General features: G+C 41.7%; 1 long non-coding RNA gene across 1 annotated transcript in view; it reads right to left on the bottom strand.

Annotated features, from left to right (window-relative positions):
• The window catches only part of LOC144608728 (uncharacterized), a 127,202-nt gene extending 103,815 nt beyond the window's left edge, over window positions 1–23,387 (bottom strand). The window contains exon 1 of the long non-coding RNA XR_013549230.1: window positions 23,268–23,387. This is a non-coding gene — a long non-coding RNA (uncharacterized LOC144608728). The remainder of the gene's footprint in view (window positions 1–23,267) is intronic.
• Window positions 23,388–25,374: the final 1,987 nt, after the last annotated feature.

The raw sequence follows: 25,374 nt of genomic DNA, 5'->3' as shown, positions 1-25,374 counted from the left end.
TGAGCAACAAAGAGTTCCCCTGTGGGGTTTTCTTAATGTAATAGAGGAAGTATTTTCATACCGAATCAAACAAAATCTATTTCTTTTTAGCAGTTGAAAGAATTTTTTTCATCAACAAACAGGATTATTTATGTGAAAGGTTGACATGGTGACGCCAATCGGGTGCTGTGCTAATGTGGCTCAACTGCTTGAAGGTTTGGTTTTAAACTCATAATTTTAAACCTGATTTTGTGGTTTTCTGGTATTTTAAACTTGCCTTAAAATAATAAAACAGATGCGGCACGGTAGCGCAGCGGTAGAGTTGCTGCTTTACCGCGAATGCAGCGCCGGAGACTCAGGTTCGATCCTGACTACTGGTGCTGCACTGTAAGGAGTTTGTACGTCCTCCCTGTGACCTGCGTGGGTTTTCTCCGAGATCTTCGGTTTCCTCCCACACTCAAAAGACGTACAGGTATGTAGGTTAATTGACTGGGTAAATGTAAAAAATTGTCCCTAGTGGGTGTAGGATAGTGTTAGTGTGCGGGGATCGCTGGGCGGCGCGGACTTGGTGGGCCGAAAAGGCCTGTTTCTGCGCTGTATATATATGATATGATGATATGATATGATATGATATGTCGATAAGGCTAGCCATTAACTTTCCCAGGAATGATGGTGCAAGTACCCTGCACACACAACATGCATTTGTGCACGCGCGCGCACACACGCACACATACCCATGCGCCAACGCATGTCCACATTCACATGCGCTCACACATGCCCCACACCAGCACACGCCCGCACACAGCACAAACCCATGCACGCGTGACACACGTGCATGCGTGGGCATTCTCACGACACGTACATGCACGAACAACACTCTTCCACTGTAGGTACTGATACGTTACGTCCTCTCTAAATGCCACTCTGATCCCAATCACTGGCAGACAGTACATACAGTGGAAGAGTGTTGTTCGTGCATGTAAGGTTGAATCCAGAAGCATTCTTTATTAAGGTGATATCTTATCCGAAAAGTGGTCCAAATCAATACTGGAATTCAAGACCTGATCTTGGAGATTTGATAACACTTCAAGTACCTGGAAGAGGTTTCGCCCAGACGATTTCAAATCTTGAAATGTAATGCTGCAGTGAAGTTAAGTCTGCATGTGACAGAGAATTAGTCAGGTCGAGCGAGATCTCTGAGTGGACCTTTATTGCCATGTAAAGGCCTGGCTGTAAACACCAGTGAAAATAAGAGCTCTGAATGAGACGTCCTCGAAAACAAATGCTGGGTGAAATTTAGTTTAACACGAACTGAATGGAAGTAATGGAAAACTCACCTCGAGGAATGCAACCTGCCGTAGACGTTAAGTCGTGCTGCCCTTTATGATTAAATCCGGAGACAAATGAAAGTTACCATCAGGATTCCACAGGCATTGTAAGCGGAATAAATTTTGATGTACAGTTTAATTTAAGGTGAAGGTGTTATTATTGCAATTGAATATTCTCCTTTTCCATAATGGTCCCCGAAGAAGATGTGGGAGAGAAAAATAAATTAATGTACTGCATTTGTGAAATGGCACCTTCACTGCTTGAAACGTTTGGTTCATGTCTTCTGAAAGTATATTTTTAACTTTTATCCAGGCGGGAATTGCAGGCAGAGATCAAATGATAAATAATGAAAACCGACAAAGTTTCGTGAAGAGACTACGAACAGAACAAATCAGAAACTTTTTTTAGCATGGGCAGCTCATAATTTCAATAACCCAGGTTCACTCCTGACCTTGAGTGTTGGTCGTGTGATGTTTCCACATTCTCCGTGTGATCCTCCACGTTTCTGCTGGTTGCCCAAGTACCAAAGGCATGCAGGTTGGTAGGCTATTGTAAATTAGCCGTCATGCAATGGGTACCAGGAAAATCATTGGGGAGGGTTGATGAGGTTGTGAGAGGAAAAGAAAGCGGATAAGTGCAGATGGGTGCTTGGTGGTTGGCACAGATACAATGGGGTGAACTAAGTGACCCTGCACTATATTACTGTTAGTCTGTGACTGTTTATTTGATATTTGTTGAAAAATGGGTCAGAGTTACAAATGAAACAAAGGCACATGAGTTGGGCCCAACAAAACAGTTTTTAAAATCAAAAGAGCTGAGAGTTTTGTTCAAATTATGGGATATAAAACAAATTAGAAATCTGAAATAAAACAGAAAATGCTGGATGTTATTAGTAGGTAAGTAACATGTGTGGAGGAAGAAAGATAATTTGTTCCAATGAAGATATTTTACCTGATATATTCTCTTTTTGTCTTTCCAGAGAAGATGCCGGACCTGAAAATGATTTAATGTTTTGTCTTCTTCTATTATAAAAACCATGTGAATTTTCACAAGCTAATCTAATGGTACCAAGTCTTAAAATCGCTTCAGTTATGAATCAAGCCTGCAGAAAATTATTATTGTTCTGGTTATCTCTCAGAGTCCTCCTTGCCGTGGTAACCATGTGATTGTGACAAATTCAAAATGAATACTTTCAACAAAAATATTTGCCGTTTGCTAATCTCCAAATGAGCTGCATGGCGGTGCAGCAGTTAGTGCGGCTGTCTTACAGCTCCAGGGACCTGGCTTAGATTCTGATCTGGAGTTTCTCAGTGACCATGTGGGGTACTGCTTATTGTTCTAGTCTCCCCCCCCACTTCATGAAGGCAGTTCTCATATTCACATCCAAAAAGCTCAGTTGACCCATTGCGTTTATTCTGGCAATTCCATTCTGTCACTTGTTTCCTTGTAACCTCTTTTCACTCACATATCCATCAAACAATCCCCCACTATCCAATTCTCCTGCAATTCACCTATACAGGGATAATTTGCACTGGCCAATTACCTACTACCGAGCAAATATTTGGGACTGTGAGACAGCTGCAATGCCTACTATGCCACCCATGTTAATTGGCATAGGTAACTTTTTTCTTAATGTTCGAAGAGGCAAAGGGGAGTTGCTGGGCATTGAAGGTTTACGTTCTTCTCAATTTCCAATACGTTGCTGGGCTAATTGAGAAAGATTTCATGGGAATCTAGGGGACAAAATGTTTCACACAGTGGAGTGAGTATATAGAACTAACTGCCAAAGGAAACAGTTAAGGCCCCCCTGACATCAGTCTGAAGAAGGGTCTCGACCCGAAAAACGTCACCCATTCCTTCTCTCCTGAGATGCTGCCTGACCTGCTGAGTTACTCCAGCATTTTGTGAAACAGTTAAGGCAGGTACAATAACACCATTTAAAATACATTTGGCTAATTACAAGGATAGGGGTGAATTTGAGGGATATGGGGTAAACAAGAGACTAGCTTAGATGAGGCATCATGGTTGGCATGGACATGTTGGGCCAAATGGACTGTTTCTTTTAAAAAAAATTAATTTAATTTTTTTTTAGAGATATAGCGCAGAAACAGGCCCTTCGGCTAACCGGGTCCGCGCCGCCCAGCGATCCCCGCACACTAACACTATCCTACACCCACTAGGGACATTTTTTACATTTGGCCAGTCAATTAACCTACAAACCTGTACGTCGTTGGAGTGTGGGAGGAAACCGAAGATCTCGGAAAAATCCCACGCAGGTCATGGGGAGGACGTACAAACTCCGTACAGACGGCGCCCGTAGTCAGGATCGAACCTGAGTCTCCGGCGCTGCATTCACTATAAGGCAGCAACTCTACCGCTGCGCCACCGTGCCGCCCTTCCATGCTGTATGACTCTATGACTCTCCAGGAATGGGGCAGATTTCTCTGCTGTGAGGTGTTTATGAACTTTTGGGTCAAAAGGTCTCCTTTTGTGTCATAATAAAGAAGTTAATAAAAATTCTAATCAGGGGCTTATGTGGTGAGTCAAAATTATGAAAGATTGTCTTTGTCGCTTCAGGAGAATGTGTTTACTTTGGGGGAGCAGAGCAACATAAATTTTGCAATAATCAATTATTTTCTGTCTCTTTCAAATTACTCACAAAGGTTAATAATGAATTATCTGACTAAGGTTCAGGCACAATCAATAATTCAAATATAGATGGAGACAAACCAGAGAGAGATTTCAGGGTAAGAAGAATGGTTAAACTATCACCACTATAATGAAAGTTTGAATGAAGAAGTACACAAAAATATAAAAATAAAAATTGCAGAGAAATGTGCTGTCCATTAAGGAAGAAACTTTAAATAGGATTAATTAGATGTGGGGGAACACAAGACTGCAGATGCTGGAATCTGCAGCAAGAAACAAACTGCAGGAGGAAATCAACGCCTCGTGCCGCATCTGTAAGGGAAATGGACATTTATTTTTGGTTCGAAACCCTTCCTCTGTCTATTTCTCTTCCCTGTTCTGCTGAGCTTTTTACAGCTATATATTTTTTGCTCTAAATAAGATGACACAGATGGACTAGAGAAGCTGGAGTTGTTCTTTCTGAAATGGAGGAGGTCAAGAGAAGGGCCTGATCGAGGTATTTAAAATCGTGAATGGCCTGGACAGAATAGATGGAAGGAAATCTGTTCTCTTTGCTGAAGAGGCCAAGAAACGGAGGACAAAGATTGAAATTGATTGGCAAAGAAAATGGACTTGAGAAATTATGGTTTTATGCATTGGGATCCGGAATGCATTGCTAAAGTTAGTAACAGATAGAGTTTCAACGATGATATTGAAAGAAGATGGAGAAACACTTGAACGGAAAGAATCTTCAGGGCTAGGGTGAGAAGGCAGGGGAGTGGAAGCAGCTGGGTTGCTTTTACACATGGATATGATGGGCAATAGGATATGGATTCAATCAGTTGCATGTGTAGCACTTAACTTCAGGAAAGTGCCAGAACAAGCAACACAGCCCCATGTAATCACGTAGATGGAATTGACACATGGCTCCAGTGCGGTAACCCTGGAGATTTTCTCATATTAAGCCCTTTGTGTGTGCAACTTGTTATTCTTACCTATGATTGGAATGCTAATCTGCCATTTGCAGAGGCTCGGTGAGAAAGCAAAAAGTAATGCACGGATAACACACAAAGGCTGGCGAGATGGGGAGGAAAGCAAGTTTCCAGGCAAATTGTAAATTAAACTAACGTCAACAGAATTATTTCTCTCTCCAGCATTACAGAAAAAAAAATCGACCTGAGAATATCAATATTAATCCCAATTAACAACTTTTTAAAATCTGATGCTGAACATTGTAACTGGATACTGGAATTTCAATAAAGCAAAACCAAGAAAGCATGTGTGATTTTGAGAGCAGAATCCAATTATACTTTTGTGCCTGAGAAAATATGTGATGAGTTTTTAAAAAAAAGGAAATGTTAACTGCTTTCTTTGAATTGCACGAATCATTTCAAAGGGAAATAATGAGCCTTAATGGACGAGTTGACTTTTGCAGCAATTGTTTGAAATAAATCTTTTTTAAATGTTATTGTTTTACTAATAATCAACCATCAAACATCAAGCAGGAGATACATAAGGAGACAATGAAATTTAAAAAGAATTCTCAGTATGGACAAATAGATTCACAACTTTTATACAATAATGATTTAAGTCAGTGTTAAAGGAAAACAGTTGTCAGCTGCCAGTGACAAATGGCACTGCAGTAAGCACACGGCAGAACACTGATGCTGTGATCTGTGGCACATCAATTTGACATTGTCATTCTCTAAATAAACTCAAATAAAATCGCATGAAACGGAAACTAAAAAAATTAACAAGGCCAAAACAAGAATAGTGAAACTTAAATTACTTTGGTTGATTAAAATTGACCTGGTATGTGAATGATGAAACTCAGACCAAGGCTGAGTTCCACCCTTGAGATATAGTCTTAACCTAATGAAAGTTTTCAGGGCAATTAGTTCTCTTTGTGAAAGGATTAAGAAATGATTAGGAACAATTAGAATGTGTTTTGGGTTCAGCTCCTCGATGACATTTGATTATCTGGAAAAATATCAATATTGGCAGCTTTGATTAAAAATAACGTGCTCTTCGAAGAATGTTCATGTCTCTGGGTCTTTCTCTCGCAGTACCTGTTGCTCCAAGCGTAATGCCTCCTCTTTAGAGGAGAATCTGGAAGGTTATCTTTTGGAGTAAGGACTAATGCAAGAACATCGAACTTCAGTATGACAGACTTAAAGCTAAATGTTGAAAGGTTACACCTTGGATGTATGGTGGATGGTTGAGACATGAATGGCTTGGAAAACTAAACGTCTGAAGAAGAATTCTAAGCCAATACACTCCCTCCACAGATGCTGCTTGGACCGTCGTGCACCTCCAATAGTTTGTTTTTGGTTCAGTAAAGCACATCTGGGTTTGGGTACTAATCTTCTTGAGCTGCTGCAGCGCGAACATGAAGATATTCAAATAAGGTACTACATAATTTTAGCCCAGAAGCAACAAAGAATCTCTGATATATGTAACTCGGGAGTATTTATGCTGGAGTAACTCAGCAGGTCAGGCAGCATCTCAGGAGAGAAGGAATGGGTGACGTTTCGGTTCGAACTCGGGAGATGTGTTTCCTGGAGATAAACTTGTTTGTAGGGAAGGACCATGATTTTGTTGCCATGTCCTTGCATGTGGTAGGAAATGTTTTTAAGAACTTGATGCAGCTAAAGAAATGTTGGATAGTCATTATAATACATTTTGTAGGTTGTCCACATTTCAACACCAGTGATGGATGGTGTCTCAGTAAGATGTCTGCTCAATGCTGTATGATATGAAGATTTAAATGTCAATCAATCAGAATAGTGGTCCTGACTTGTTCTTGACTTGCGCTCTCTTTGTGGAAAGCTTTGGGAAGTCAAGAGATGAAAAGTCTCTGTACTTGCGACTATACTGATTCTGTATTTCATCAAGCTAAGTGTCTGCATCAAAAGAAGACCATAAGACATGGGAGAATTAGGCCACGCTGCCCGTCAAGTCTGCACTGCCATTCAATCATGGCTGATCTATTTTTCCCTCTCGACCCCATTCTCCAGCTTTCTCCCCATAGCCTTCGATGCTCTTTCTAATCAAGAACCTATTCAACCTCTGCTTTAAAAATACCTAATGACCTGGCCTACACGGCCGTCTGTGGCAATGAATTCCACAGATACACCACACTCTGGCTGAAGAAATTCCTCCTCATCTCCATTCTAAAGGTATGTTCTTTTATTCTGAGGTTGTGCCCTCTGGTCCTAGACTAGAAACATCCCCTCCACAGTTAGTAATGCCCAGGATGTAGATGATGGGGAACTGGGCATTGGTAATGCCATTGAATTTTGATGGGCAGTGGCTAGACAATCACTTATTAGTGCCAATCAGATGCAAAGGTTATTTGCCATTTATCAGCCCAAGCCTGAATATTGTTGAGATCTTATCTTATTCAGATGGAAGTCATTTCATTCTCTCAGGCACGTTGATGACACTCATCTCCTTACTGGGCTAATGGTGATAAATCCGCCCCTTAATGCACAAACCACCCTTGACTCCACCCTTGATGTGTTGGACTCTGCTCATTATTGCCAAAGGCCACGTGGCAAATTGTTAAATTGCATGCAGCTTAGCACATGTCCATCTTTTGCATGTATTGGAAAGTAAGGGCATGGTGGCGTGGGGATAGAACTGCTGCCTTACAGGGCCAGAGACCTGGGTTCAATCCCGACTGCTGATGCTGTCTGTACAGAGTTTGTACGTTCTCCCCGCGACCTGCGTGTGTTTTCTCTGGGAACTCTGGTTTCCTCCCACATTCCAAAGATGGACAGGTTTGTAGGTTAATTGGCTTTTGTAAAATTGTAAAATGTCCCTCGTGATTGTAGGACAGTGTAAGTATGCGGGGATCACTGGTCGACGCGGGGTCGAAGGGCCGAAGGGACTGTTTCCACACTGTATCTCTAAACTAAACAAAACTAATGCCAAACAAGTTGGATATTCAAAACTTGGGTTGAGCATATTGATTGAGCATTCTACCATTATATATTTTTGCTGAAGTTAGGGTTTCAGTCTAGGAGCATTCAATTCTTATTGTTACAGCCTAGGCTAGAGCTAGGAGACAGTAATTCAGGGGAATGGCTTGCTCCCCCAGTTGCAAACTATTGGTAATAAGAATGTGGCAGGAACCCCCATAAAAACATATATTTGATCTGATTTCATGGCCATGGTATAGGACCTGACCTTTTCCTTGAATGGATTTTTTCCATTGTTCATTTGAAAGATGTGCAGCAAAAACTTATTTTTAAATCACCTTTACTGGAGATCTTGTTCACAAAATGCTGCAGTAACTCAGCAGGTCAGGCAGCATCTCAGGAGAGAAGGAATGGGTGACGTTTTGGGTCGAGACCCTTCTTCAGACTGATGTCAGGGGGGCGGGACAAAGGAAGGATATAGGTGGAGACAGGAAAACAGTGGGAGATCTGGGAAGGGGGAGAGGAGAGAGGGACAGAGGAACTATCTAAAGTTGGAGAAGTCAATGTTCATACCACTGGGCTGCAAGCTGCCGAGGCGAACAGACCCTCCCTTTACTGGAGATCTTGTGCCTTACTACATAGACCTCAGTAGTTGACGTTGCTTCTGAGCCTGTCTAGAAGGAAAATCCAGGCATAAAATCAAAACTAATACAAAAATATACCGTATAATGTCATATAGATCTTGGAGCACTTCTAGTTAACTGAAATAATGAAGGGCTGAGACAGCAGCTCTTTCAGGAAGTAATGATGCATGTAAGTATAATGATTAAATTGAGAAACTATGCAGGGCTAAATCTTTAAATCCTATTATCATCAAAGCAAGGTTTAGTTGAGGAATGTGATACTCATTACACTTATGGACTGTGCAAGATTTAATTGTAGATGATCACACATTTGTTTTATGGTTTCCTTTCTTTCATTACTATTGTTGATGAAAAACCATATGCAGTTAACAAGAATTGTGGCAACATATCATGAGGGTACAGTTTTATTTATTTGTAAATGTTTTGAATACCAAGATTGTATTAACCCTTTACTGCACGTCAACATTATTTTATGCGGTATATCAAAATTCTATTAGTTGAGCTGACGAAAGATTGCTCTCGTTATCACTTATTTGATCGCAGCCATGCAACATAATGATGTGAATTAAAATAAAGTAAACAATCTTCAGTTATATCATACTTGATAAGAATGGCTGTCACCAAAGTGATATTCTTGCTTATATATAACTAGGAAATGAGGCAGTCTCTACATAAAAATTACATTGAGTTACATCTCATATATAATGCTAAGACAAGTAATTAGGAAAGAGATGATTCATACCAGACTTTATAACTCACCTGCTGTTTGCCTCCACTGATAATGGCAGTATATGGAGCTGCTGCCTCACGGTGCCAGAGACCCGGGTTTAATCCTGATCTTGGGTGCTGTCTGTGAGGAGTTTGCCTGCTCTCGCTGTGATTCCATGGGTTTCCTTAAGGTATGCCAGTTCCCTCCAACGTCAAAATAGGGTGTGGATTGACTGGCTAAATGGTCTCTGTAAACTGCCCAGAAGGCATAGGTGAGTGAAGGAATCTGGGGAATGTTGGCGAGAATGTGAGGAAGAATTCAAAGTAGGATGAATGTAGCATTAGAGTCAATGGATGTTTGGTCTGAGCAGAAGGTCCTGTTTCCATGCTATATCACCCTGTGACTCCATCACTCTGCTGCACATTATGGAGAAGCATTCAAATTCTGAAGCAACCTCTGAATTTCTCATAGATTTGTTGTTGACACTACTTTATTAATAACTTCTCAGCAGTCACATGATCGATTTTCTCTTTTTTTCTCCATAGAACATAGAACAGTACAGCACAAGAGCAGGCCCTTCAGCCACAATGTCTGTGCCCAGACCTTCACTTATCTATCTGCTTATAACCCATATACATTAATTCCCTGCTTATCCATGTGCCTTTCCAAAATCCTTTTAAATACCACTAATGTATCTGCTTCAGCTACCACCACTGGCAATGCATTCCAAGCACTCACCACCCCCTGTGTAACAAAAAATCTGGTCTCCTTTAAATTTTGCCCCTCTCACCTTAAAGCTATGCCCTCTGGTATTTGATTTTTTTTCCATTTTGGGAAACAGATTCTGACTGCCTATCTTATCTATGACTCTTTACATGCTTCTATCAGGTCATCTTGAAACCTCTGGCATTCTAGAGAAAACAATTCAAGTGTGTTCCTCAGCTAACAGCCCAAATCCAGCCAATTAAGGGAAGGTTGGTCATTTGTATATCCTTTTCTACAACTGTTGTTATCCTTTTCTCTGTCGAAAGACTTCATGCCTTTCGATTGACAATAAAATGCAGTTAGTCCCATCTTCGTACATTCTAAGTATATTAACATTGTGACCATTTTACAACCAGTTATGTAAACAAAAACATAGATAATAATCATAATAAAGGGACTGTAGTGGAGAGAACAACGGTGACTAAAACAATAGGAAATTATAATGCAAACGTGTACTATTAGGTGGACACACAAATTCCTCCTTACGCTCGAGAGTAATGCAAGTTTGATACCTTGCTGTCAAAGATAACGATCATGATATATAAAGAAAATTGCCACCATTTTACTTAGAGAATAGCTCAGAGCAACCATATTGATGAAATATGCAGAGCAAGTGTATTGATGAAAACTAAACGGAACGGTTACTGTATTGCACAGAAAGTTCAAAGTTTATTCATTTCCAATTAACAGTAGAAGTGCAGATGCCATTAATTACTGAGGCATTTGCAGCTGAAGAGGAGAAAGCCATTGCCTGAGGTTGATTGGTGTAACTGGGAAGATAACCTTGCAGAATTGTAGCACAATAAACTAAAAATACATTACATGGCTTGAAGGGGCGTATTAATAATCAAAATAGGGGATTTTCATAACATTCGAATGGCATGAAATTGAAGTTTTTTTTAACTCATGGCTTCATTTAACTGGAAATCTTGTCTAGAATGTATTAATAATTTTGCTGTTCCCAAGTTTGCACAAACTCTTGTCTCTCTTGGAACTCAGTCAGGTGGCCTTTATTGAGGCTTTGTTCATTGCTGCTCTCAACTTCAATACACCAACATCACCCGTTGGGATTTTTCTTCTAAAAAGACTTAGCCGTCTGAGATTATACCCTGTGGGCAACTAGGGGGAGTCCAAGTTCCAAACTTCATCAACTTCCAGTCAAACAAATAAACTGCCTTCAGCTACGTTTCTCAGATGTAAAAGAAAATAATTCCAGCAACTGTTCACAAGACGCTGCCTAGGACATTTGGAGTGCTGTGTTCAGTTACAGGAAAGATGTCCTTAAGCTGGAAAGAGTGCAGAGAAGATATGCAAGGATGTTGTCAGGACGAGGCTCAAAGGTATAGGGAGAGGTTGGGCAAGGCAAGACTTTATTCCGTGGAGCGTAGGAGGAATAGGGGAGTATAATACCATGAAGGGAAAAGATAGGGTAGATGCACAGAATCTTTCACCCAGTGTAGGGTAATCAAGAACCAGAGGACAAAGGTTTAAAATGCAAGGGGAGAGATTTAATAGAAACCTGGGGGGCAACTTTTCCACATAGAGGGTGGCAGGTATATGGAACGATCTGCCAAAGGAAGTAGTTGAGGCAGTTACTATAACAAAACTTAAAAGATATTTGGATAGATACATGGATAGAAAATGATTGGAGGGATATGGGCCAAATGTGAGCAGGTGGACTAGCATGGATGTGGCATGTTGGTCACTATGGGCATGCTGGGCCAAAGGGCTGGTTTCCACGCTGTATAATTCTATCACATCTTGGATACATTGGTATGTTTCACAATGGGGATGACATAGATGCAAAGATTCCACTTGATCTTGCTTTCTTATATGTGCTTTTTCAGGATAACGGAGATTGCACAACTATAGATCTCAGCTCCCTCGTGAATGGGTAATTCAAAGGCATCAATCTCCTGAAACTAGACAAATGGTTTGTGCAAGCATAAAAGCAACACTGACACTAAACCGAAGCATTAGACCCCAATAAACTCAGCATTTTTTGGAAAATCAAGTTGCTAGGAATTCGTTCAATTGCTGTTGCAGCTAATATCAATCTCTGTGGTTAAACTCCAGCATGATCTGAAAGTAATTAAAATCTCTAATAATTGCTTGCTGTTCACCTTGCCCGCCGTGCCTGTGTCTAGCCCTTCACACCAATTCAATCTTCCCTTCAGGCTGTGAGAAATCAAAAACCCAAACAATGAGATTAATAAGCAGCTGGAACTAGGGATCAAGACCATCACCTTTTTGATGAGCCATTTCATCTTAACCATCAGAGCTGCACCTTTGAAGTTTGATGCGAGTGTTTTTAACCTGTGCACGAGCCTCTCAGAAAATGCACTTCTATAAATTATTTTGATGTGTGATTAAAAGACTTAAATTGCCAGCCACTAATGACGGTGAACCTCTTTTTCATTGTCAGCATAGCTCTGAGGCAGCAATATATTTAAGCACGGACTAGGAGCAGCTTGGGTAGTTGCAATCCAAGAGACACCTACTGCTCATTCCCCCTGAATATGGATTCGGGCAACATTTTAAAACATACTATAACCGAATCCTGCTGAAGCAATCTCCGTTCAATTTGCATTTTACTCATTTTCTTTTCAGCAATGCAATCCAGCGGTAACACTGCCTCCTTTCCTCGGTCATTGCTATTCTGCCTCCGTCCAATTTAATTTCAGATTAATTGTCTGACACTTTCTCTAGCAGTTTATCTGGATTTGCATTGGGATATGCCTGTGATTATGATTATGGATACAAGTCAGCTGCAGCCTGCTGGCACCAGGGATAAGACACTTTGCCACTTTCAGTTTTACTTCATCATTCGCCCACCTGTAATTCGCATTGTTTACCATGGAGATAATAACATGAATAGATGTGATCATAGCTAAAAACGTGCTTCATTTATTTGTAATGAGAAAATATATTTTTTCCTACCAGATAGAGATTCCAAGTCCTCTTCAATGGCTTCCGTTTTCCAGGCCCCCACTCCCTCATCTTTACTATTGATGTCCAGTTACTCTACACCTCCATCCCACCAGGAAGGTCTTAAAGCCCTCCGTTTCTTCCTCGACCACAGAACCAGCCAATTTCCGTCTACTAACACTCTCCTCCGCCTAGCAGAGCTGGTCCTTACCCTCAACAACTTCTCCTTCGACTCCTCCCACTTCCTCCAAGGCTATGGACACTGGCATGGGCCCTAGCTATGTCTGCCTCCTTATAGGGTATGTTGAACAATCACTGTTCCAGATGTACACTGGCCCTAAACCCGAACTCCACCTCCGCTACATTGACGACTGCATCGCTGCTACCTCCTGCACCCATGCAGAACTCACTGACTTCATCAACATCATGACCAATTTCCATCCTGCACTCACATTCACTTGGACCACCTCTGACATCTCCCTACCGTTTCTATATCTCACCGTTTTCATCACAGGTGACAGACTATTGACCGACATCTACTACAAACCCACTGACTCCCATAGCTATCTAGACTACACTTCTTCCCACCCTGTTTCCTGTAAAGACTCTATTCCCAACTCCCAATTCCTCCGTCTACACCGCATCTGCGCCCAGGATGAGGTGTTTCATACTAGGGCATCGGAGATGGCCTCATTATTTAGGAAACGGGGGTTCCCCTCTTCCATTGGTCCGCCTTAACCTACCTGATCTCCTGGTTGCTCAGCACTTTAACTCCCCCTCCCATTCCCAATATGAACTTTCTGTCCTGGACATCCTCCGTTGTCAGAGTGAGGCCCAGCGCAAATTGGAGGAACAGCACCTCATATTTCGCTTGGGTAGTTTACACCCCAGTGATATGAACATTGATTTCTCGAACTTGTTTTCCCTCTCTCTCCATGCCCTCCCCTTCCCAGTTCCCCTTCCAGTTTTACTGTTTCCGACTACATTCTGCTGTATCTCTGTGCCACGCACTCCCCTGACATCAGTCTGAAGAAGGGTCTTGACCCAAAACGTCACCCATTCCTTCTCTCCAGAGATGCTGCCCGACCCGCTGAGTTTCTCCAGCATTTTGAGTCTACCAGAGATTCCACGTAGTTCAGTATTAGCACGGAAAAGTACAGTACCTTCAGGGAGCTGGACCCTTGTCCCACAATGTCGCATTGGACATGATGCCAAGCCAAACTAATCACCTCTGCCTGCACTTGATCCATATCCCACCATTCCCAGCATTTCCATGTGCCAAACGCAGGCTGGTGGGCCGTGTAGATAGTGTGTCTTGGTTGGGATGGGCAAGTTGGGCCGAAAGGCCTGTTAGCGTGCTATATGGCTCAATGACAATTGATCTTGACTTCAAGTGGTGAATCTACTGGTCATTGATGTACAGCTATTCATAGAGGAGCCTCAGTCACTTACTGAACCCTGCCGCTGATTACGAGAAACATGTGTTTTTTTGCAATTGTACCAGAGGAAGGTGAATGTCAACAATCAGGTCCATTTGTCACGTAACTTCATGCTGACTCAGTTTATTTAGTTTAGTTTAGTTTAGAGATATCGTGTGGAAACAGGCCATTCGACCCACCGAGTCTGTGCCAACCAGCGACCCCTGCACATTAACACTGTCTGACACACCAAGGGACAATTACATTTATACCAAGCCAGTCAACCTCCAAAATTGTACGTCTTTGGAGTGTGGGAAGAAACCGTAGACCCCGGAGAAAACCCACGCAGGTCGCGGGAAGAACGTTCAAACTCCGTACAGGCAGCACCCAGAGTCAGAATCAAACCTGGGTCTCTGGCGATGGAAAGTGGCGACTTCGTGGCGACTTCGTGGCCATTGCTGAGTCATTTGGCCTCTCTGCCAGGGATACCTATAGCCAAGCAGCGTTCCCGATAACAAGAAATAAAAATAGAAAATGCTCAAATTTCAATGGGTCATGTGGTATAGGTGGAAAAAGAAACATAGAGTTTCATGTCAAAGACTCTTCAGCCGAATCGGAAAAGAGAAAACGGTTGAGATTTTGGCTAAACTTTCTCAGCACATATTCATGTGGTGACTTTGGTCAAGAGAGATGGCGAAGGCAGGGATGGGATTTTACAAGGAATAATTGCAGAGCCTTTCCATTATAGCTGTTGATAGACACAAAATGCTGGATTAGCTCAGTGCGACAGGCTGAAGAAGGATCTTGAGCCAAAACATCACCCATTCCTTCTCTCCAGGGATGCTGCCTGTCCCGCTGAGTTACTCCAGCATTTTGAGTCTATCGTTGGTTTAAACCTCCTACACCATTATAGCTGTTATACTGTTCAAAACCTTATAAAAAGTTATGGGTGTTCAAAAGAAAGTCAGCCCGAGGATTTTCAATTGCCCAAAATCCCACAACCGTACTTTATGGAAAATACAGTATAATATTTATTCTATATTCTGATCAATGGCACTCATCCAAGATCACACAGATGGAAAAAATGGTTTGAGACCACAGTTGTAGTCGTGTGCACATCCAGCAGAGGGAGCTTCAGTCCAGGTGATAACATTGCTTATTTGAGGACGAAAAACAAACACTGCAGACGCTGGATGTTTGAAATAACAGAAAATGCTGGAAGTACTCAGCGTTCATCAGAAAGATCATCAACCGGAAATTATTACTCTCTCCACAAACAGAGCTGCCTGAGCTGATGAATATTTTTAGCATTTTCCAAAGCAATTTTCCAATGCTATTATGAGCATCTCCAGAAAGTTGATAATTGCAATGATTACAGCATCCAAAATCATGGCTATTATATGTTATATTCCTCTCATGATTCTGCACACCTCTTTAAGATTACCCCTCACATTTTGTGTGTTGTTGAAGATTGCAATTAGTCTCCTGAAAGTATTGCAGGCATCAAATGGCACCTTGATGTCTGGAAAAAAACCCAATGGCACTTTTGTTCTTTTTCTGTTACAGGCAGAATAGAATGCAGTCGATAAAGAAATTAATCCTCAATGGCAGGCACAAAATGGGCAAAATCAGAGCAGGGCTTAGCTTAGGTTAGGTTAGGTTAGGGGCAGGAGATTTAGATAAGATTAAGGAGGAAATCTTTTTACATCAGAGTGGTTTGGTTTAGTTTAGTTCAGTTTATTGTCACGTGCACTGAGGAACAGTGAAAAAGCTTTTGTTGTGTGCTATTCAGTCAGCAGAAAGATGATACACAATTACAATCAAGTCGTCCACAGTGTACTGATACAGGGAATAACGTTTAGTGCACGATGAAGTCCAGTGAAGTCCGATTTAAAGGTAATCAGAATTCACTGGACATTATCTTGCACTATACATTCGCTTTACCCTGTATCTGTACACCGTGCACGGCTTAATTGTAATCATGTAGAGAGTCTTTCTACTGACTGGACAGCGTGAAAAAATAACGGTTGGAACCTGAAGCATGATGCCTAAAGGAGAAGTGGAGTCAGAAACTCTCACAATATTTATAAAGTACTAGACCCAAGTGGACCCGTTGGGCCCAAACCTCTCCTGCATTGGTGCAGCACCCTCTCCTCCCCCTCCCCCATTTCCCTTCCTCCCTCCCCCTCCCCCATTTCTCCTTCCCCCTTCCTCTCCCCCCACTCCATCCCCCTCAACCCCCTTATCCTCCCTCCACCCCCCCCCCTACCTCCCTAGGAGATAGATTTAAACTTTAAAATGTGAATAACTTAAAAAATATAACACCGATTTCAATAAAACTTCTTCCATTAGCACCAAAGGGACGACGGTGAGAAAGGTAGGCCTAAAATTGTCGCGCTATCGTGTACCGTTTTGGCTGTAGTTCAGGAACAAATAAACCAGAGTTTTAGTACGTAGATTTAGATAGAATGTGAAATATCAAGGCACACGATGTTTACAGACTAGATATTGGAAAATGGGTTTAGTGCCAGAAGGTACATGATGGCTAATACAGTCAGTGAGCCAGAGGGCATGTTTCCTTGCTATGTGACTCGATGATATAATGAGTGTCTTCTGAAAGCAGAGTGCACTTCCGGCTTCAACAATTACCACAATGTATTCTCAGCCCTCTGCAGCAACTACACAACTGTTGTTGTGCATCTCTCCATGGGAAATGCCTGTCAGTTCCCACTGGCTCAGATGGTGCTGGCCACTCCCAGCCTTAAGGGGACAATTATCAGTAGTAAGCACGGTAAGGCCACAGTTTAAGAATAAGGGGTGGGAGATGAGGAAAAACTTTTTCACTCAGAGAGTTGTAAATCTGTGGAATTCTCTACCTCAGAAGGCAGTGGAGACCAATTCTCTGGATGCTTTCAAGAGAGAGTTAGATAGAACTCTTAATGATAGCGGAGTCAGGGCGTATGGGGAAAGGGCAGGAACGAGGTACTGATTGTGGATGATCAGTCATGGTCACATTGAATGGCGGTGCTGGCTCGAAAGACTGAATGGCTTACTCCTGCACCTATTGTCTATTGTCTTTGGTCTAAAACCAGGGCAATTAATGCTGACCGGTTATTCCATGCACTTGAATGCTTCCTCAAGCCTGCAGTCAATGCATGGTCTGTCCCACACACACACACACTTATCCAGACCACCCTCTCAGTTTCTGGACTTGCACTTTCCTGCAGCTTTATTCTTTGCTGGATGAAGTAGATTTTTCATTGAAGAGCTACTCTGATAAATTGGTCACAATACAAAGGCTGCCGTTCACACCATAATTGTGTCAGCAGCACTCAAGATGAAATAATTGCCCTTTGGATAAAAGTAACATGGCAATTATCCTTCACCTTTTGACAGAAAGTTCCCAATGCCAAGCTGAATGTTTCTTCTTCACTTTGAGTCAAGAGGACTAATGACTAAAGAGGACTAATAACAATTTGGTGGAATGCTGCGATCGTGAGCATCCATTAATATTTTCCTTTGTCGGTATCTTGCCATGATAGAGATTGGTCTGACAAAACCTATTTTGAGAGTTTTGCTTTGTGAGTGTAAGTCAACTGAGTTTAATGACAGTTTCGTTGCTCTGGGAACCAATCATATTAAATTAGAGAACCTGCTGTGCCTTATAACACTTCAAGAACAACAGAATACTGTAGGATAATATGAATTGAGAGTAAGAAGATAACCTTATGGAAAATATATTTCATGTTGATTTTATGTAAACCATACTGCATAATGTGCAAATTTTACAGTGGATTAATTCAGCACTTTTGTTTTACCAAGGTGAGATCACCTCATTGTGAAACTCCCTGAGCAGTCATTTATAATTAGATTTCCCATTTTGCTGCCATTGTGAGATTCTCTAGAGCAATTTTGAGTGTAGTATTTTTTCAGGACAGTCATAAATTTGAAACTGCTGGGAAAGTGAACCAATGAAAAAGTAGTGTATGGGAAAGAACTGCAGATGCTGGTTTAAATCGAAGGTAGACACAAAACGTTGGAGTAACTCAGCGGGACAGGCAGCATCTCTGGAGAAAAGGAATGGACGACGTTTCGTGTCGAGACCTTTCTTCAGACAATGATAAAGTAAAGCTGTTTAAAAAAAAACTCTGCCGACTGTCAAATTTCGACAATCAATAGAGCATCATGTCACATTATAACTTAGCTAACATACTTAAAAATAATGTTAAATTATTTATCTTAAAAATTACATCCCAGCGGTATGAACATTGACTTCTCTAACTTTAGATAGTTCCTCTGTCCCTCTCTTCCCCTCTCCCTTCCCAGTTCTCCCACTGTCTTCCTGTCTCCACCTATATCCTTTCTTTGGCCCGCCCCCCTGACATCAGTCTGAAGAAGGGTTTCGACCCGAAACGTCACCCATTCCTTCTCTCCTAGATGCTACCTGACCTGCTGAGTTACTCCAGCATTTTGTGATACCTTCTACTTAAAAATAATATAGGGCAAAGAAACATAAAAGCCATCCCTTCATGTTCTTTTCATCCCATCTGATACCCTTTTATCTCCTTTTCATCTCTAGCCTTTGTCACCTATTCCAACCATTTGCCAATCAACCCCCTTCTCACCTGTATCCATCTATCACTTGCCAGATTTTGTACCTCTCCCACCTCTTTTCCAGTTTTCTTCCCTCTAGTACAATCAGCCGGAAGGGTCCGGACCAGAAATGTCAGCTATCCATTTCCTCCAGTGATTGAGAGTGACCCGTTGAGTTACTCCAGCACTTTGTGTTTTGCCCCTCCTATTGATTCTCTCCTGCAATCTGGAAAAAGGTACAAAACCAGCAGGATAAGTGGTGTATAGGTGTGCATTCATTTTACTTGAGAAGCAAAAGCCTGCAGATGTTAGAAATCTGAAATAAGGCATGACGTTACTGGAAGATGCAGATCAAACAGCATCTAGAATGGGAGAAATAGGGTTAATATTTCAGTGAATTTCTCATCACAAGAAGACAAAGTTAGGAAGTAAGAGTAGTTTAAGTTGTCACGAAGGGAACGGGCTGAAGAGTTTCAGAGTGCAATAACGTGGTGCAAATAATGGTGAGGGAGGGCAGTGAAGGTTTGTTAGGGGAAGATATAAATAAAGGAGATGAATAAGAATGGAGAACAGCGTTTAAAAAAAAAAATCAATGCTAGAACAACCAAATGCAGAACAGAGAAGTTGCTGGAAATTCAGAATAAAGGAGAATTCTGAAAATACACAATAGGTTAGGCAGCATCTGTGGAGAGAGGAGAAAAAATGAGATGGCCATGCCTGATGAAATCATTGACCTACAATATAAATTCTCTTTCCACAGACGCTGCCTAATCCAATAATGTTCCTGTTCAGATTGGACTTTGAGAGTGTTGAATTCAAAATGGATTACAAGCATTAATGTGCCAGCCTGTAAGTTTAAATTCAACCTTTGCATGAAGTGAAATTATATTCCATACCTCAGACTTTCAGTGAATGGAGGGAGATGTAACTAAAACAAAAAATATTGAATTTTTAACTGACTTTTTGAACCCAATTTGAAATTAGTGAAAATATTTTGTCCAACATAATTTTTATACTTTTATTTCATTGTTGAGATAAATTAAAAAATGTCTTTCTAGTGTTCACAGAAAGTATTCTTTAAAATATCTAGTGTTCTTCACAGGAACTAAATCAACCTGAAATTGATATCAACCACAAGTCATAGAATCAGAGACACACAGCGCAGAAACAGGCCCTTCGGCCCACCATGAAGAAACTGGGCGTCAAATGGCCATCAATACTAATCGTATTCACTGGCACTTGCTTTGCAGCATTCTATGCCTGGATGATTCTAATACTTGTCTAGGTACTTCCTAAATTGCATAAAGCTATCTGCCTTCACTCAGGCAGTGTGGTCCAGATTCCAACACCCTTTCAGGCAAATAAATTCTCCTCCGATCCCATCAAACCTCTTACCCTTAATTCTCAACATATAATTTCAGACAGTTCCATTCTGAGGAAATGGTTCCTAGCATCTATGCTCCATTTGTCCCTTGTAATATTGCATACCCTTATTTAATCCCCTCCTCAGTCTCCTCTGCTCCAAGGAAAACAAACCCAGCATATCCATTCCCTAATGGGGAAAACTTCTCAAATGTAACAGAAACAATGATCAGTACTGGAGCACCTCCTTTAACTTCCCTCCATGAATCACTTGAATGAAAATTTTGGAAGATATTACCAAAACTAATACAGTACGTATGATACGCACACAAGTTCTTTTTGCGGAAAAAGAAGCAGGCAAACTGAATGTGCTTGTTCCAGCAGAATTTTGTTCTAACCAGGAGATGGCACCATTACGAAGGATGAGTCCACAATTTTTCAGAGTACAATATCACCATCTACTGGAGAACATATATTATAACATTTTTAATGGAATTTTTCCTTGGTATTTTTTGTTTCGCAAGAAATCTGAAGAATTGTACCTTTCTTGCATTTGTAGTTTGAATGAATATTTTACTTTGATATTGTTCCATGCACAATGCTGCTAGGTTTAGTGGCAATGCGAGAGGACATAGATTGATTGATTGATTGAAACACACAGCATGGAAACTGCCCCTTTGGCCCACTGAGTCCATGCCGACCATCGATCACCCATTCACACGACCTCTATGTTATCCCATTTTTGCATCTAGTTCCTACACATTAGGAACAATTTACAAGGGCCAATTAACCTACAAATCTTCACATCTTTGGGTTGTGGGAGGAAACTAGGGCACCCGGAAAAAACCCCACGTCATCATGAGGAGAACATGCAAACTCCACACAGACATCACCTGAGATCAGGATCGAACCCGTGTCTCTGCTGCTGTGAGGCAGCAGCTCTACCAGTTGCACCACACTGCTGCCCTTATATTTCCAAGGGCAAAGTTTAAAGAAGATGTGCGGGAGAAGCATTTTCATTCAGAGGGTGATGGGCGCTAGGAACGCGCAACCAAAGTGGTGATGGATGCAGATACGAGAGGGGCGTAGAAGAGTCTTTTGGATAGGCACATGGATATGAAGGGAATGGAGGGATATGGATGATGTGCAGGCAGACAAGAGTTGATCGGCACAGACATTGTGAGCTGAAGGGCCTGTTCCTGTGCTGTACTGTTCTATGTTCTCATGCAAAAGGTTAGATGATCTCATTCATATGATCAAAGTGAAAGCTTTGCACACCGTGTTCACCTACTTGCAATCCCTATCAGTCCAAGGCATATATTCAACACACGCACCACAACACCTGGGCACATTGGACTCTGCGGCTTGCTCCGTGCTCACATCCAATAGCTTTCATGAGCTATTCACATCCAAGGCTGGTGCAGCATCAACCACTCAAGCCACAGACACACTTCCCTTTTGCTAGAGAATCAACTAGCAACAACAGCTGACCAGCAAACTCATTTGTCTCTCTCAGCTTGTCTGGTGCTGTGTGCTGTCAAATGTTTGTCAGAACCTGTTTTCCCCAGGATGGAAGTGTCAAAGACTGGAAGGCATAGGTTTTAAGGAGAGAAGGGCAAAGTTTAAAGGAGATGTGTGGGGGAAGTTTATTTACATCGAGCGTGGTAGGTACCTGAAACAGGATGTCTGAGACAGTGGTGGAGGCAGATACAATAGTGACGTTTAAGACTTTTGAATAGGAACATGGATATGCAGAGAATGGAGGGATCTGATCGTGTAGATGTGAGCACGGAGCAAGCCGCAGAGTCCAATGTGCCCAGGTGTTGTGGTGCGTGTGTTGAATATATGCCCTGGACTGATAGGGATTTCAAGTAGGTGAACACAGTGTGCAAAGCTTTCACTTTGACCATATCAATGGGATCATCTAACCTTTTGCATGAGAACATAGAACAGTACAGCACAGGAAAAGGCCCTTCAGCTCACAATGTCTATGCCGATCAACTCTTGTCTGCCTGCACACCATCCATGGTGCAGCTACAATGAAGGAATGCTTGCTGGACAGCTGATGCTAAGAGCTAAACTCTCTGGATACAAGTAGTACATGCAGGAAAAAAAGCATGAATTTTGTGATCCACTCTGCCACTCTCCAAGAGGTCCGGAGATTTTTTTTTAAATGACAGATAATTCATGTTGTTCAGTAGTTATCTTTCAGTTGTGGAAGGTATGGTGTGTCAAAGGATGAAATGAAATATGTTTATTTGAGGCTGCAATGAGGTATCACAAAATGCTGGAGTAACTCAGCGGATCAGGCAGCATCTCTGGAGAGAAGGAATGGGTGACGTTTCGGGTCGAGACCCTTCTTCAGATATTACGGTAATCAGTTTGTCAATGATTTCATGCAGAGTGATTTCCAGTGAATGATGAGTTCCCTTCTCTGGCTTAATTCCTGTCTCTGCTCCTCTGCTGACTAGTTGCTGTTATTTATTTTATTTTAGAAAATACTTTATTCAGAAAAATATACGCATGTCTTGAACGCACATGGTGCAAGGATGGCACACTGACGCAGCGGTACAGATGCTGCCTTACAGCGCCAGAGTCCCACGTTTGATCCTGACTAAGGGGGCTGCATGTGTGGAGTTTGTGCGTTCTCCCACTGATCGCATGGGTTTTCTCCGGGTGCTCCAGTTTCCTCTCACATTCCAAAGACGTGCAGGTTTGTAGATTAATTAGCTTCTGTAGAATTTTCCCAATGTGAGTAGGTAAGAACTAGTATGATCGGGTGATCACTGGTTGGCGCAGACCCAGTGGGCCAAAGGGCCTGTTTCCTCATTGTATCTCAAAACTAAAATACTAAATACACAGCACTAAACACACATTGGGAATGCAAAGTCAAAATGAGTTCTTTATGATCAAGCATACACCCACCAGAACCTGCCACACCCCTGAGCTTGATATTTGTCATGTAAATCATTAAAAATACCTGTTTCACCTGTTAGATGAGGCTGGGATAATACTGTAAGTCAGTAAGAAGGGCCCAGACCTGGAACGCCACCTATCCATGTTCTCCGAAGATGCTGCATGACACGCTGTTACTCCATCATTTTGTGTCCTTAAAAGTAAATGACATTAGCGAGTAAATTATTTCCAATAATGTTTGACACAAAGCAGTGACATGATGCATCTGTGTAAGCATAGACTGCTCTCTCGATCAAAATCCTCAATATGTACGTGTTATAACAACTTCACGATGGGGCCAGGACACATCTTTATGTGTGTGCGAATCTGTAGATAGCAAATAAGGGGATAATAAGATCTGAGTGTATTCAACAGAGATTGGAAGAATTGCAGGAAATTGTTGGTAAACAGTCTCGTTCTTTGTTGGACCTTGTATAACAATGGTGTTGGTGGTTAGTATTGTAATTGATGTGCAAATGCCTACTTATGAATCAGAAAATATGCAATGCAACTAAGGACCACTTCCACAGATGCCTCTGGAGTCCATGTGGGTAGATTTTATTTCTGTTACTTATCACTTGGGCCTTTCATCGGAAGGACGTTTCATCGCCAGAACGTTTAAATCCAGAGCAATAAAGTTATCTTGCGATAACAGTACTGCAGTGCTTTTCACAATCATGTTGAAATCAAATATATAAACTTTTCTTTGTCATTTTTGATCAAAGTTTTGGACTTGGCCACTCTGTGCGCATAATAGATGTAGAAGTTCAACAAGGTAGACACAAAATGCTGGAATAACTCAGCGGGACTGGCAGCATCTCTGGAGAGAAGGAATGGGTGACGTCTCGGGTCGAGATCCTTCTTGAGACTCTGAAGAAGGGTCTCGACCCGAAACGTCACCCATTCCTTCTCTCCAGAGATGGTGCCTGTCCCGCTGAGTTACTCCAGCATTTTGTGTCCACCTTCAATTTAAACCAGCATCTGCAGTTCTTTCCGAGAGGTTCAACAACTTGGGTCACTGCCATGTTCTCAAGGAGAATGATGGATGGGCAATAATTACTTTCCTTCTTATATATGTTTACAAAATAAAATAGAATGACTTCAAAATAACCTACAGATTTATTGTGGAAAAGATAACTCTTGGCCTCTACTTGGCTCTAATATACAATATGCTGGCGGTTGAGAGGAGATCTGACAAAGTTTATTAAATTATGAGAGGCATAGATAGGGTAGAGAGTCAGAGCATTTTGTGCATGGTGAAAATGTCACATATTACAGGGCATAACTATGAGGTGAAAGGGACAAAGATTAAAGGAGATGGGGGGGAGGGGAAGATTTTAACACAGAGGGTGGTGAGCGCCTGTCGCACTGCTGGATTAGAGGTGGAGGCAGATACAATAGTGACATGTAATATTCATGTCAGCACATGGATATGCAGGAAATGGATTATGTGCAGGCAGAGATTAATTTAACTTGGCACAGGCATTGTGGACTGAAGGGCCTGATCCTGTGCTGGACTGTGAGATGCTCAGTAAAGTCCCAAAACATATGCAGATCAGATAAGTGAAACTTTTTGCTTTGCTTTTTCCTTGATTGTAAGGCAGATTCCACCAATCGCGTGAACAATGTAATAAATTATTCAACTGTAAGTTACAATATCTTTAAATAGAATGGAAGAAAAAATCACTGCAACATTTACCAGAGACTCTGGGGAATTAGTAAGCGACCTATTAAGGAGATTTGTTCCGCATTTAGAACTGCGATTCTTTTAAGATCTAGATGAGATGTTTCTTCCCTCAGAGGTAGCGAATCTTTGAAATGTTGCGATCAAGAGGGCTGTTGAAGTCCAATTACTGATTTTGTTCAAAAGTGAGACCAATATATATTTTTGATATTAAGTTTCCCCACCACTATAATCAGTCTAAAGAAGAGTCCCGACCCAAAACGTTGTCTATCCATGTTCTCCAGAGATGCTGCCTGACCCACTGAGTTGACCCTTGTGGGTTTTTTTGTAAACCAGCATCTGCAATTCCTTGTGTTAACATAGGTTTAGTGTTGGAAAATAGGATGGAGTTAAAGGATCAGCCAATATGTCAACTTCTCTACATCGGCGAGACCAAACGCAGGCTCGGCGATCATTT

The sequence above is a fragment of the Rhinoraja longicauda genome, chromosome 32 (assembly GCF_053455715.1).
Source record: "Rhinoraja longicauda isolate Sanriku21f chromosome 32, sRhiLon1.1, whole genome shotgun sequence".
Lineage (NCBI taxonomy): Eukaryota > Metazoa > Chordata > Chondrichthyes > Rajiformes > Arhynchobatidae > Rhinoraja > Rhinoraja longicauda.
This window is presented reverse-complemented; position numbering and strand designations above follow the sequence as displayed.